The following is a 15,661-nucleotide window of genomic DNA, read 5'->3' as shown; positions in this document are numbered from 1 at the left end:
ATTTTCCTAATTGCCACATAAACCCGAGCGATTTGGGGTCCATTTTGTGGCTCCCCAAGGTGAAGGGGCCCCAAAAGGCACACAGGTGGTGAAGAGAGTGTCATAGTCTAGCTGCATACTAGAATCATCTGGTGAACTTTAAACTGTCAAGTCTGTTCTCCCGTAACATACAAACCTATCTATCACTGGGAGTGTAGCTCAGTTGGCAGAGAGCTTGCCTGGCATGCAAGCATCCCTGGGCTTGCCTAGATGGGGCATGACGGCACATGCCCCCAATCCTAGCACTCAGCAGGCAAAAACAGACCTCAAAGTCATCCTGGGTTGCACAGCAAGTTCGAGACCAGCCTGAGCTACTGTCCCCCCAGCCCCCAGCCCCAATAAACAATCCCTAATTAGAGAAGGAGTCTAGAGGTGCCTTAGAGTATGCAGCCCAGGCTGAGAAACAGACTCTGTCGGGGTGTGCCAAGGACTTTTTTATCTTTCTTCTTTCCTTTCTCTCCTTTTCAAAATAATCCACCACTCTGGGGACTGTCTGTGAGCACCGGCTGCATGCTCTCAACACAGTATCTCCTGAAATACCGACTAGATCTGCCACCCCATCAACCACAGGGGACTGGGGAGTGGGTGTGAATATTGACAAAGGCTCAGTGTGGCTCACTAGCTTCTAACAACCTGGTCGAGGAGCTAGTTTCATGAAAATGCCTTGATATCTCCCCCCATCACTCCCTGCCCTGTGTCCCCCTCGTCCCCTGCCCAGCCTCCAGTCCAGTGGAGGCTCAGCTGGGATTTTTATTTCTTCTCTTTGCTTCCGTTCTGTGTAATGACCTGTCAAGTGAGTCTGAGCAGCCTGGAGAGGGGAGGAAAAGGTTTCCAATTAGACCCCAGAAGCATAGCACTGACACCTGCCAGCGCCATTTAGCCAACAAATATGGGGCACCTACTGCATGCTGAGCACTGTGGGGCACAGCCTATGAGGGGCACAGAGGGAAATACCACAGTCCACTTGTCCCATTCTAGATGATGACAAAACACATTGTTAGAAAGTGTGCACATGGTGCCAGGTTCTGTGGGGAAGGAAGAGTCCTCAAGGAAAGGATTCTATTTTAAATAAGGGGGTTAGGAAAGGACTCACTGGGAAGGTGGTGGAAATGACCAGAGGCAGGAAGGGCTAACAGCTCCCCCTCTAGAACCCAGGCCAGAGGCTGTGTCATCCCCATGAACACAGTACTACCTAAGGCTTACTGAGTGCAGACCCCAGGCCAAGCCCCACTCTAAGCCAAGACCCTATAATGGTTGGTGACAAGTCAGTGAGGTCGGTGTTCTTATCCCCATTTTCTGGAAGAGGAAACGGAGGTGAGCAGAGAGGGTTAGTGGCTGACAAGGCAGGCTTGAGAACCTGAGTTTGATCCCCTGGAACCGACATAAAAACATCAGGGGCTATAATTACTTGAACTTGTAGCCAGTACTGGGGAATGGAGACAGACACATCCCTGGGGCTCACCAGCTGCCAGTCAAGCCCATGAGAGACCCTGTGGATGGTGTCTGTGAAGGTGACACCCAAGACTGACCTCTGACCTCTGACACCACACACACACAGACACGGAGAGAGAAGAAAAGATCAACCCAGCTCATCAGGATTGGCCAACCATACACAAGGCTGCTCTGTGGATACTGGCTTTCCAGAGCCATTGAGTCCATCTGTGCCGGGAGAGATAAAGAGGTAGGTAAACCAGCCAGGAAGTACAGCTCCACTCCCAGAATGCCCCACAGACCAGCTGCAGCCAGAACACTCAGGAAACTAATGCACGGCTTCCCAGCACCTCTGAATTTCTAGGCAAGGGCCTGGAGGACCTGCCTGGAAGGGGGAGGGGCTTTTTCCACACACTGATCTTACAGCCAGTGAGATCCGGGGCGGGGGCGGGGCCGGGGGCGGAGCTTAACTCCCGGATACTGGATTCCTTCGAGGAGCATGGCTCCCTCCATTGTCTGTCACCTTTGCCAGTTTTACTTTCAAGGAACACTTAAAAATAGCTTTGCAAAAGAAGTCGTCCTCAACTATGGTCACGGCTTTATTTTTAAAGCTACATTTTAATACTGAATAAGAAGAAATGACCGCCGCAGGAAAGAGGAACACCCTTTGAGGGAAACGGAGCCTCGCATTTATAAATGCCTTATTTGCCTCACTTCACCGCGACCAGCAGAAGAATCGCAGGCCATCAGTACAAGAGAACTTCCAGCAGGCTCTTACATTAGGGCGATCCAAAGATCTGAGAGTCTGCGGTGGTTGTTAAGAAATGTCAGTGATAGTGATGAAGGTGATGTTGATGTGGTGGATGATGGTGATGATGGTGGTGGATGATGGTGATGGTGATGATGGTGGTGGATGATGGTGGTGGTGATGATGGTGGTGGATGATGATGGTGGTGGTGATGATGGTGGTGGATGATGATGGTTGTGAATGATAGTGATGGTGATGATGGTGGTGGATGATGGTGATGATGGTGATGATGGTGGTGGATGATGGTGATGATGGTGGTGGTGATGATGGTGGTGGATGATGGTGGTGGATGATGATGGTGGTGGATGATGGTGATGGTGGTGGATGATGGTGATGGTGGTGGATGATAGTGATGGTGATGATGGTGGTGATGATGGTGATGGTGGTGGCAATGATGGTGGTGGATGATGGTGGTGGTGATGATGGTGATGATGGAAGTGTCTTGAGAGTTCTTCTCATAGGGACCTATTTGTTTTTTATAGGAACTTCTGGGGTCCACCTTTTATGACCAGCATCCCCATTCTACAGTGGGAGAAACTGAGGCACAAGAAGCTTGAGTAACGGTCCAGGTGAGAACAGTGAAAGCTGTTTTTGACCAAAGCAGATTTGAACCCAGGCCACATGGTGCTTTGTGGTGTACTGTCCACTGGCAAAGCTTCCCAGGGCCCACTGAGCGCATGTAGGAGACAAGGCCTAGAAGCCAGAAGGAGGTTCAACTTCAGACTCTGTGGAGGGAGCAAGCTTCTGGGAGGCCTTGTGCTCAGTGGCATGGAGAAGCTGCAGCATACCCCTCTACCCCACTGGGAGTCTCCAGAGCCCATCACCAGGAAGGATCCCGAGGCCACCAAGTGCCTGCCCACTTTTTTCCAGCCTGCTGTGTGTGTGCCAGTGGCCTGGTGCACCTGCCATGCTCTGGGACTTTAGAGTTTGGATGTTGCTGTCCTTAAAGACTGAGACCTCCCTAGTTCCTGCCTACCTGTGAGCACAGGCAATGGACTCCCCTGTATGACGTCCATTCTTCCTCTGTTAAAAGGAGCACTAACTCCTGCTCTGCCCCCCCCATCCCAAAGCAATCTTTTTAAAACTAGAAATCAGCTAACCATAGAGCATGTCACATACTGAGCCTGTTCCAAGACTCTCTCTATGGGGACAGTGGAAAGATGCCATACTGATTCCCATAGTACAGGTGAGTAAACTGAGGCTACAAGGCCAGGTCGTTGGTCACAGGTTGAGAAGTGAGATCCCTGGCACACTCACTGCACTATCAGAAGACAGCCAGATGCTTCTGGTCACTGGCCACACTGCCCCCTACTGGTCAGATGGTCTAATTGCAATGACATTCATGCTTCTCCACCCAGGCAGGAAGGAGCTATAGACAGACTAACAACTCTTGTTACAAAGACACTCTCGCAGGTCCTTTACCTCAGAACTCCTCCAGCAAGTAAGAAGTGGAGAACAGTCCCTGGCATGGGGCAGAGGAAGGAGCAAGGGTGTCCATTGCCTGGCTCTGAGAATTCAAGATTGAAGTTTGGTGTCAGCAAGGGTCTGGTTTGAGGGCCTGCATCCACCTTCCCCTCACAGTAGGGCTCTGGAGACTGACAATCCCTGTGCACAGCTGCTCTGTGTCATTTGCACAATAGAGGGGACAACTGTGCCTGTGGTCCAAGCCTCTTCCTAGGACTAAGGAAAACACCTCCCTCCAGGGAAAGACCCCAGAACACCACAGACTCCTAGGTAATCCTCTGTCAGCCCCTAAGCTGCAGCTGTGGAAGGCTGTCACCTTCTGGGGGCCAGTAGGTGGTTGGGCCAGGAGATCCAGCTCTCAGCTCCCTGCTCTTTATAGCAGGGGGTAATGAGATGCTCTGAGGACCCCCTGAGATGTCGGTGACGACCCTGCCATTGAAGCCCCAGTGTCTGTCTGTCTCTGTCTGTCTCTGTCTGTCTCTCTGTCTCTGTCTCTGTCTCTCTCTCTGTCTGTCTCTCTCTCTGTCTCTCTCTCTCTCTGTCTCTCTCTGTCTCTCTCTCTCTCTCTCTCTGTCTCTCTCTCTCTCCCCCCCCCTTCTCATTCACCATAATTCAGCTTGCTCAACTGTGCCCTGATCAGGTTGAGACCAAAAGCAAGGGGGCCAACTGGCCAGAGGCTGAAACCTCCAGAACTGTGAGCTACTACAACAAACCTTCCTTCTTTTTAAGTTTATTGTCTTGGGTATTTTATTACAGTAATGGAAAAGGTGGCTAACACAGACTATCAACATCTATTCATTTATTCCTAAGACTGCCCTCTGGAAAGACTTCATAACCCAAAACTTGCTACACATCATCTTACTTCACACTCAACTTTATAAAATGAATATTATTATCTTTATCCCATGTTGCAGAAGAAGAAATTGAGGCTCAGAGAAACTAACTTCACCAAAGGTCACACAGCAGAGCTGGGATTCAAATCCAGCTCCCACCAGGTAGTGGTGGCACAGGAGGATCTCTGAGTTGGAGGCCAGCCTGGTCCCGGACAGCCAGGGCTACCCAGAGAAACCATGTCTCAAAACAAACAAACAAACAAACAGCTCCAGACCCCAAGCAATCTTCTGCCTCATCTACATGCCCCAGGCCTGGCATCATAAGTTGGTGCCCAGTGTTTGTTAATCAAGATAACCAAAATCAACCCAGTGACCTCCATGTCCTGAAGGAATTGCAGTTAGTGACTGTGAGGAAATCTCAGGAATACTATGAGCTGGCGGAAAATGGGAGACAGGAGTTAGCTAAGTGGTAGGACACTTGCATGGTGTATACAAGGTGCAAGGTACAACTCTAGCACCATGCATGTGCGAGCACACACACACACACACACACACACACACACACACACACACACCCCACATAATTAAACACATTGGAAACTGGGCAATTCACACCTAGGAGGCCAGCAATAGAGTGGAAGCAGAGAACGGTATGGAAAGTGAGGAACTACGGGCTGTCCGGCTGGTTACACAAGTTTAAAGGCGTGTTCGGAATGTCCATCTGCCATCAAAAGGGCGACTGTTTACAGCAGAAGAGCATCGCCTAAGAAGGGAGGGGAGTGGAGTGGGAGGAGAGTGGCGTCTGGGGATAAAAGAGAACAATTGATGAAACACTGGGAAAGAGGCTCACACAGGTTGGAGGCGGGTCTCAGGCAAGGAAGGTGAGGAGTGACTGGATTCTGCGCGCCTCCCACCAACACGAGCCTTCTGGCCTAGGCTGGCAGACACGGTGGCTGTAAGCCTAGCACGTGAGAAGTAGAAGCTGGAGGAATGGCAGTTCAAGGGTCATCCTCAGCTACATAGAGAGTTTGAGGCCAGCCTGGGCTCCATAAGACCCTGTCTCAAAAAAAAAAATAAAGCAACAAAATCCTGCCAATTTACAAAGCCCCGGCATCTTCCATGGATAATTGAGAGGTGGCGGACAGGGCTGGCAAAGTTAGCAGACATGAATCCCCACTCACACTCCTAACCTCCCCACCCTCCCATGGGCCCCTGTTTATTTTCCCAGACAGCTATTAGCCGAGAATGAAGAAAAAGTTCAGGCATCCTCAGCGGATGGACATTGTGATGGCTATCTCAGTTGTCTACTTGACTACATCTGGAATTAACTAAAACCCACGTGGCTGGGCACATCTGTGAGGGATTCTTTTTTTTTTTTTTTTTTTTTTTCTTAAATAAATCCTTTGAAGCGGGAAGAGCCACGTCTAATCCAGATCTTTGAGGTGGGAAGATCCATCTTTAATCGGGGGCCACACCTTCTGCTGGTGGCCTATGTAAAGGATGTGGAAGAAGGAAGCTTGCTCTCCTTGCCTGCTTGCTCTTAATAGCAAGTCTACTCCTTCACTGGCATTAGAGACTACTTCTTGGGAATTTTAGAATCCGGAGTACACTGAAGACCAGCTGGGACATCCAGCCTCGTGGACCGAACAACTACAGGATTCTTGGATGTCCTGTTGACAGACGGCCATTGTTGGACTAATTGGAACACAGCCTATAAGTCGTTCTAAAAGGTAGTGTGTGTGTGTGTGTGTGTGTGTGTGCGTGTGTGCGTGTGCATGTGTTTGTGTGTGTATTCATTCTATATCAATTCTGTTACTCTAGAAACCTTAACACACACACACACACACACACACGTACGCATGCATGCATGCACACACGTACACACACATGTACACACCATACAGTTGGGTGGAAGGAAACAACAATAGTCCCCTCAGACAGGCAAGTTTAAGGCAGGACCTGCTGGTCTGTCTTAGCCCCCCCAACTGGCCCCTGGCCTTGATTTTGGCCATCCTTGCTAGTTCCCTTAAGAATTGGTCTAGCTGACTCTGAGAGCCACAGCAGACCCAGAGTAAAATGAGGGGTCCCCAGGTCTATGCACCTCCAGACATTTGAGAAGGTGACGTGAAGGCACACACCAGGCCTCTCAGGGCATCAGCCAGCCACCTCCAGGAACCTTACCACCTCTGTGGAACTGCCCTGTCCCGTATCTCATGACTGAATAACATGGCCACTCCCAGCCACTGCATCTTCTGTAGAGAGGGAACCATGCCTTTTCTGCATGCAGTGAGCACCTCCAACCCCCAGACAGTCTCTCACTCGGTGCTTTCTGCTGGCCTTGCTACATCCCACTGGTCCTTGCATGCAATGAGGCCCCTCTCCACCAGAGTCCCCAAGATCACAGCCACTGGACATCTGCCAAGAACAGCCCCTGTCCCTGGAGTGGGTCCTGATCACCTCCTGTCCTCCCAGCTGCAAGATACACTCACATCTCACCACCTGCTCCCCTGCTCTACCTCACCCAGCCCCAGCGTGGCTCTGCTCACAGTCCCCTGGCTCTCACCCTCACTTCTCACTGTCCATCTCTACTGAAACACCAGAGCGGCAATCATTGCTATAGTGTCATGAGTGAGTGCGGGTCATGGCCTTCCCTGCTTAAAGTCATCCCCCCCCAGCCAAGTAGCCATTTATCTGTCATTTTTCCCTGGGGCTTTGTTCAGGGCTCCCTGTTCAAAAGCAACCTTCATGCCACCTCTGTACCCTCCCATCCATCTCCTCCCCAGCACTGAACTGGACCTATCTGGATCCTTCATATGCAACTTTCTCTTTTGTCTTTACTCCTTCATAGAAGACCCGCTACTGGGGCACTGGGGGACAAGTACTGAACGTCACCAGCTGCTGGGGTCCCTAGTGCCTAAGAAGGGTCTTAACCCAGGGTACACACCACCCATACTTGAGGGTGTGGGAAGAGAGCCAACTCCATCAATGACAGTGACCCTCTAAGTATGGGGTCCTGCGTCAGCTGCCTCAGTGCCATGTGGGAACATGTCAGACAAGCAGGTCTGTGAGCCCCATCCTAGCCTCACAGACCCCCAAACTGCTTGAGAGTCTGCAGGGGAATCTGACACAGAGTACCCAGAGCTGAAGCTGCAATAGCACCCTCATTCCCCCTGGTGACCGGTGACTGAATGATGGCTAACTGGATGAACGGTCGGACGGTGGAGGGAGTCATCTCACCTGAATGGGCTGCTGTGCTCTGTCTGCCTGGGCAGCAGGATTGCAAGGCTGAGGAGGGCTTCAGAAGCCAGTGTGTCCCCCTTTGTAGGAAGCCAAGAGCACAAGCCAAGAGCACAGAGCCTCAGGCCTCTCAAAAGCCTCACTGAGTTCCAGGCGTATGTGGCTTGGAGGTAGGATGACAGGCTTGTCCCTGCTGGTCTGGGTGCTGATTTGAGTGTAGACATCCCAGGAAAGCTGGTTGGTTGAGCCCCAGGACCTCACACATGGTCCTGTCACCCTCTAGCCCCCTCCCCTGACCTACTGCTCACTGGGGACCGACAAGGAGTTGAGGGAGGGGGCCTAGAAGAAAGGGATAGGGAGGGGACAGGAGAAAGATGGGGAGAGAACAAGGCGAGAAGCAAGCCTGTGAAGAAAAAGAAGGGGCATTTTAAAGGGAAGAAAAGGAGATGGGGGTACAGGGCAGACAGACAGACAGAGGCTGACTCTCTAAACCATTGCACAGTGGTACAGGAAGGACAGGCAGGTCAGAAGGGGTGGGGGGGGGGGGGAGGTATGCTGGACATGGCCAGGTCCAGCCACACAGGTGCTTCCCACGGTTGGCCTGAATTACTTCCTAACTAACTTCAGACCATCTCTGCTCCGAGCAGCCCCCAAGCGCCCGCCACCTGCCATCAGCGGCTGGTACAGAAAAGGCACTTATGTAAGGAGCGTGCTGCTGAAAGTGGTTTCATTCACAAGTCTCTGCCTGTCACTGTGGAGACCAATGCGGTGGAGGGGGAAAAGGAAGAACGGGGCAGCTGGAAGCACAGGGCGGACGGGAGCTGAGGCGGAAGAGAGGCCCTCCTTCCATCTCTCCTCACACACCAGACCCGGCTTGATGCCAGGAGAGGAGCCCCTGTTGGTGGTTAATTGTGGGGGGTGGGCACACCCCAGCTTCCTGAGGCGCAGTCTCCTGCTCTCTGGCTGGTTCACTGAGGCAGAGTCGGCCAGGGCTCCAGTGCAATGAGATTTCAACCCGCATTTATATCATTAAAGCTGATGATGGCAGAACAACAGCTTCAAGGAAAGCGTGGCGGCATTGCGGGCCGTGGTCTGGTGCCGTGTTAGAACCCAGAGTCCCCCAAGGTTAGCAGGAATGGGGGACAACAATCAGAAGGCAAATGGCGGGTGTGGGAACCTGGTCCAGATTCGAGTCCTGTGCAGCCTCTTGGGTACAGAGGCCTGGCCTCGGGGAGCAGTTCAAATCTCATTACACACTAGAACTGTCTGACCTTTGTCTACACAAGGACTCTGTAGTCTTAGACATGCCTTCATTTAGAGCACTGGGGGCTGTGAAAACACAGGTACCCATGCTCAAGAGTTTGGGGATGAAGAGACACCTGATGTAGCATGAATCTTAGAAGGGTCTTATTAATAAAATCAAACCGGGAGCCAGGTATTGGGGTAAACGCTGCAAGATCGGAGAAGCAGAACAAGCCACAGCCACCTCACCTCGCCAATTCCTCAGCTGATCCTGTTTCCTCAGACTGGAAGCCTCTGAGTCCTCATCCACATGAATCTCAGCTGAACTGCTGCTCAAAAGCCTAAAAGCTTAACCACTAGAGGACCAGCCATCAACCCAGTCTCCTCAGCCTCCCAGATACAAGCCAGGGAAGTTTAGTACCCACCACCCTCTCCACCCTCCAGTCCTGCCCAGCAGGACACAGCCAGCACCTTTGACCTTTTTAAGTCCTCCCCTGTCCCTGCCACCCCTGTGGTCCTGATTGGTACAAACTCCTCCTCTGCTGCAAAACCCAAGCCTGCCTCGCAGATCGATCGGGAGGCATAGACCTTCTTACTACAGTGTAAATGACTAAATATAGTTGCACTGAGTCTCCACCCACCCCACCCCAGAAGCATCTGACATGGGTCAACACTTCAGGACAAGGGGCTAAAAACTTCTGCACAGAATTTTATCTATCCACGCACACTGTGCTTCAAGGTATCCAGAGACCCCTTCTGTGCCCTCCCCAAATCCAAAAGGTACACATCACCCAAGAGCCCAAAGGAAATGGGACCTTGTCTCAGTGTTCAGCCTGGCTCTGGGTATACCATAGGTACTCAATAAGTAAATCAGCAGCAGTGAGTTTCAGGCAAAAGAGGGATCTGCCTGCAGCAGATCTGAGACCAGAGCCAAATCCCACCAACCCCACCAATGACTCATCACAACCAACCAGCACTAATAGAGTACCTACTGCATACATGCCTCTGCCTAGAACATAGACTAAAGGCAACTCCCAGACTGACCCATCCATTAGTCAGTCAACAAACATTGTGCCCAGCAATTGATGGATTAATTTATTCAGCCATTTGGGGATGAGCCCCTGCTGGGTTCACCCTGGCAGCCTAGCCCTTAAGGGCCTCACCATGTAGCCTCTTAAGGCCCCAAGAAAGGAACACCAGGCGAGGTAAAAGGACTCCCTAACAGGAAGAAAAACGAAAGCCCATGCGCGCCCTGAGCTTATAGGATGGGGTGACTCAGCAAAATCTCCGGGGGCCCCTGGAGCTGTGGGAAACTTAGACCTTGTTTGCAGGCAGCAGATTTTCTCTTAACCCTCCCTAGGGCCACCCTGCACGATGACCTGGGACTTGCTTGGAATGTCCCCAGCCTGGCAGAAGAAGGTCACTGCGTCCACTTTACAGATGGGGAAACTGAGGCCTCAGGTTCCCCCAGCGAGCCTGTCTGCTCCCTCCTGGGTCTCATAGTTGTGTCCTGGATCCAGGGGTCCTTCTAGGCTCCCCTTACACCCAGCCTTGCCTCAGTGTGAGTGGCGTTGCTGTCACTGATGCCAACAGCATGGTCTCCTCACAACCCCCAACCCCCAGCCCCCTCCCCCATCCCTCAGCCAGGGCCATTTACTGCACTTATTCCTTGTTGGCCTCGGGACTGAGCGCCTGGCATGCATTAACTCCTAACTGTCCTTAATACTGTCACCACCACCCCATTCTTCAGACGAGGTAAGTGAAGTCCAGGGACATGCAACCGCACGCACGCAGAAAGTGCTGGAACCAAGATCTCAGCTCAAATGATCTCTCTCCAGAGTGGTCTTAACTACAATACTGTTTTACCTTAACACACCTAAGAGGAAAAGCTGAGGCTCAGAGAGGTTAAAGACCTGCCTGAGGTCACACAGCCGCCCCAGCACCCACACTGCAGGTCCAGACTGGCAGGCAGGCGGGCTGGGCAGGTGACAGGAATGATGGGCTGTATCTGCAGTATCCTCTCCTCCTCCAAGCACATGAGCCTCTCCATCCTGGGTGGCAGCTGAATAATTTAGATACTTCATCTCCAACCCACCACTCCTGGGTCCCGGGTTTATTTTTATCCAAGTTCAGCCAACAGCTCCTAACAGAAATAAACCCCACCACCTCAACTCCAGTTTGTCTCCCTGGAGGACCACCCTGCCCCCAGGCCCTTGCAGGAAAAAGACAGAACCCTATGTTGGCTGGGGGGGGGGGGGCAGTGGGCGTCGTGGGGCGGGGGAGTGACAGAAAGCCACTGTCTGAGCAATACAGAAAAGGGAAAGGGTTAATAAAGACTCTCATGGCCTATATATGCCATGTCTTACAAGCCACTACCGCCCACCCCCAGCAGCCACCCACCCCAAACACACACCAGACACAGTGGCTGAGTGAAAAGGGGCAGCAGGAGCTTCTGAGACCACATTCCTCCACCCTGGAGGGGCTATGGAAGCCCCATCTACAGGGATTATCCATATCTGCCTCCAGGGCTCAGCTTCCCAATCCAGTACAGGTTTGGAGGGGTGATGATGAAGGTATCTCTTCCATATGCCAGGCTAGGGATGGGAAGTGGGGGCTGCTGGGATATAGTGGTAAGAGTATGCCTTGATCTCCATGAAAGTGGATTCCAACAGGGCTCGGCCATGGCTTGCTTGTCTATGGACAAGGCACTTTCCCTCTCTGGGTCTCCTTGAAAGTTGGGATGAGAGAAAAACACTGGCACCCCTAAAAGTGTGGCCACCCCTGCCACAGCAGCAGCAGCTGTTATGAAGATCAGGGGATCTAGAGGGAGCCTTGGTCACTCAGAGCAGCTGACACCTTGTACAGATGGAGAAACTGAGGCCCAGAAGGGGAAGAGAAGCCCTGAGACTCAAGTGCCTTGATTTAAGTCCAAGAGTCTTTCTGGAAGGTTCTCTCTGTTTCTCTCACTGGTGCACCCCAATGCACCACTTCTGATGTGACAGGGAGGAGGCAGACTCCTGGCTCTCAGCCACCCCCAAGGAGGTGAGGAGGCAGGGAGACGGCCTGGAAGCTGTCTGGACACCCCAGGCCTGAGCTGGTCCAAGGGGTTGCCCTGTGCTGCAGGGTTGGGAACTAGACGGTGACTAGGGATACCTGCACAGTAGCTGTGACACTTCCCTGGGGCCCCTGGGGCTCCCTTGATAATTAAGCCCCACAGCCTCCCCACAGCCCAGCAGCTGAAGGGGTCATATTCAGTACAGCAGTGGACCTCAACAGTACCCTGCTCCAATGTCCAGCCACATTCCATTCTAACCAACAAATATGAGAGTCCAGTATTTAAAGTATCGCTGATGGGCAAGCCTGCAGCTTTTCATTCAAGCCAAATTTCTTCATTTTCTATTCATACTTACAGTCTCCCAGGGAGGCAACTTCCTCAAGGTCACCCAAATGGGAAGCCAGGACTCAGGGGACCATAGCCTTGACACTAACCACCAAGCCACCTACACTCTCCTCCTGTGTCCTGACCCTAAGCTCCTCAGCCCCTCTTGGCTCTGAGGCTGGGTGACCCTCCTGACATTTCCAGCTTGCTGGTCCCTGGGGCTAACCTCATCTCCTTTCCACCTCCTAGGATCAACTTCCTGAAGAAATTCCAGTGGACAGAGATGGCTGAAGTGGCCTCTGGGTGGATCACAGTGCTAAAAATAAAGGCTTTCATTTCCCCCCAAAAAAGGTAGACGTAATTAAGGCAGAAAGCAAAGCGGAATCCTCTCCCATAGAGCACAGATTACTGGCAAAGCATTTTAAAATTAAAGATGAGCTTTAGGATAGGGTGGTGAGGGGCCTCTGTTTCCTGCTCACTAACAGGTTGGTGTGGGGTAGCCCCATTGGGATGTCAGAGAAAAACTGCTAAGGGGTACAACTTGTCCTGGAACTGGGGGCCTAGAATTGGAAAGGCCTGTCCCCCTTCTCGGTGGTGAGATGGGCTCGGCGACAGAGTCCCTGTGTCACAGCCACACACATACCCCCATCCAGTCTCTTACAGGTAACACCACCTGTAAAAATAAAGCACCCTTAGCTCGCCGGGCAGGTGACTGCTTGATCATTCGTGCCAGGAGACAAGGTGGCGCTTTCACGGATCCCTGCTCTCCCATCTCAGGACAGCTGAGTTTGCAGAACCCACCACAATTCAATTACTCAGCGGGCCCTGGCAGACAGCCCTGTCTGCGCCCCATCCCAAGCAAACATTGGCTCAGGATGCCTGCCCAAGCAAGGGTTAATTTTCTAGTCTCAGGTAAGTCTCTCCCAGCCAGGGCCAAGGTGCCCACCCGCCAAATCAGAACACCCAGAGGCCCCCTATGCCCGACTGGCCAGGAAGGGTTAACTTCAGGAGCTGCCAATCACTCCCCCCCCCCCCAGCTTTTGCTGCAAAGAGGGCAAGCTGGGCAGAAGCCACTCACTCTCCTTGCTCACACTGCCTGAACAGGCACACATTTGCCCCCTCCCTGGGCACTGAGTTAAAATCCCATTTGTCTCCAGAGTGTTGCTGTACTGATAAAACCCTGCAGAGTGCAGGCGAAGAACTACAGCCATTTCTTGACGGCCCTACCTTTCCTGCTACCCTCTCCTCCAGCTCATGCATACACATCTCAGTTAGGGTACTGAGATCTTCTAGTCTGTTTGCACAACCAGGAAGACTATCACTCACCAGGATTGTAGAAAATTGCCACAGAATGAGTGAGCCAAATTCTTGCCAACTCCTTGCCTTCCCTGCCGGTGGGGAGATGTTAAGTCCTGGCGACTTGGCTTGAAAGATCAGCAGACGTGCCTGAAAGAAAAATTGTGCATTTTATTCTCCTGGTCTTCCCAAAATAAAATCAAGGCATCAGCACGCACACATGCCCCTAAATCATGCAAAACCAAGACAAAAAGAAATACCCCCAGCAGAGGCGAAAACTAAGTGCAGTTGGAGTCCGCAGACGGTGGGTAGTGATTCGCTCAGACTACTCCACATGGATGGAAGGTTTTGTAAGTCTCTCTCTCTCTCTCTCTCTCTCTCTCTCTCTCTCTCTCTCTCTCTCCTTTTTCCTCTCTCCCTTTCGGGGCAGCGTAGGCAACTCTGGGCTGCGGGCAGCAGACGAATCAATTGCTTCCCGGGTGCCCAATCCGGCTGTCACCACTACTGCAAAAACCCTGTGTGATCCAGAGGGAGGGGCAGCCGCTTCGCTTCCTGGAGCAGGAGAGCCAAGCCTGCCTCCCACCGCGATGCATTGTGCCGCGTTGCTTGCGGGAGGAGAGGTGGGAGGCCAGGAGGGGAGGCTGGGCGCCCCAGAACGATCGGGGATTGGCAGTCAGCACCACGGACAGCACCAGGACGCAAGCAAAGGGGAAGGGAGGGCAGCCACCAACCCCAGACAGAAGAGGGGAAGTTATTGGATGGCTGGAAGAAGGGGGAGGCCAGAACAGAGGCACAGGGATCATTCAGTCGGCTGGACTGCATACGGGCCACCTCACTGAACACTCATGCTCATAATGCCAAATGAGCTGTAACTTCTCAGCCCCTCTCCCCTCAACAACCCCTGGCCTTCACTGGTCTCTGTGTAAGTGTCTTCCTGTGGCTTCCAAAATCATTCATGTTGCCACTGAAGTCTGCACCTCAGGCTCATAAGATAGCAGGAAAAAGAAAGTAGGAAAGCAGGGGTACTTTAAGGGGAAGATGATTTGGTTAAACAGTCCCCATGAAACCTTGGAAACGTCACTTAATGTTTCCACGTCCTGTCGGCAAAATGAAGACATGACTACCACATTTTCCTAATGACAAGAAGAACAAGCATCAGGAATGCCCACGCTAGGGGCTGCTACGCTTCCAAGATCTATAGCCCACCCTATGATTCAAATGTTTTGACGGAGATAAAGGAGTTGACAGCCAACCAGGATGGCACGTGCCAACCTGCAGCATGTGGTTTGAGTGGGATGAAGCTGGGAATTCTGGGAGTTCCAGAGCCGACATGATCCTCTGCCAAAAACCCATCTCCCCAAACCAGACTGGCTTTCTAAGGTAAAGTCACTACAGATAGGAAATAAAACAGCAGTCGTGGGGGGGGGGGTATGTACAATGGGAATATGTTCCCATGGCACCTGCATCCCAACTCCCAAGAGTTCTGCTCCTGCCAACTATGAGAAAGTGCTCATGCTGGAGAAAGAACGGGAGAGCTCAAACAAGCCAAGAGCTACTTCGAACCTCCCAGAAAAGCAAGGGAGGTCCCTCTCTCCATTGGAGACACACGTAAAGTTTCCTATCAAAGGCAGGGTAAATCCCTACATTTGCCATTAAATTCTCCCTTTGAGAGCTAGGATCCAGACTGTTGGTTTCTGAGAGACCATTTGGAGCTTGGCTCTATAGATGATCATTTTGGTGGTGCAGATGATGGTGAAGGTGAACTGGGAGATGACAGCAGTGTATCGATGGTGATGGTGATCATAACGGTTGAAGGTGATGGCATGAAGATGATGATAACTGTGATGGTGTTGATAATGGTAATGCTGATGATGATGATGATGATGATGATGATGATGATGATGGCGATGATGTTGACAATGACTACAGTAG

The 15,661-nt window shown here is 52.0% G+C and overlaps 1 protein-coding gene across 3 annotated transcripts in view; it reads right to left on the bottom strand.

The window, feature by feature from the left end:
- Rph3a (rabphilin 3A) overlaps positions 1-14,404 on the bottom strand; it is a 79,996-nt gene extending 65,592 nt beyond the window's left edge. Inside the window, exons 1-2 of one of the 3 annotated variants that reach the window (XM_036171618.1) lie at positions 13,990-14,404; positions 13,760-13,879 (exon numbers count right to left, since the gene is read on the bottom strand). The gene's annotated coding sequence lies outside the window, so the exon portion shown is untranslated. The remainder of the gene's footprint in view (positions 1-13,759; positions 13,880-13,989) is intronic. The other 2 variants (XM_036171616.1, XM_036171617.1) reach the window with 2 other exon arrangements.
- Positions 14,405-15,661: the final 1,257 nt, after the last annotated feature.

This window comes from Onychomys torridus, chromosome 22, assembly GCF_903995425.1.
Source record: "Onychomys torridus chromosome 22, mOncTor1.1, whole genome shotgun sequence".
NCBI lineage: Eukaryota > Metazoa > Chordata > Mammalia > Rodentia > Cricetidae > Onychomys > Onychomys torridus.
The sequence above is the reverse complement of the archived record's forward strand: the minus strand, read 5'-3'. Positions and strand labels throughout refer to the sequence as shown.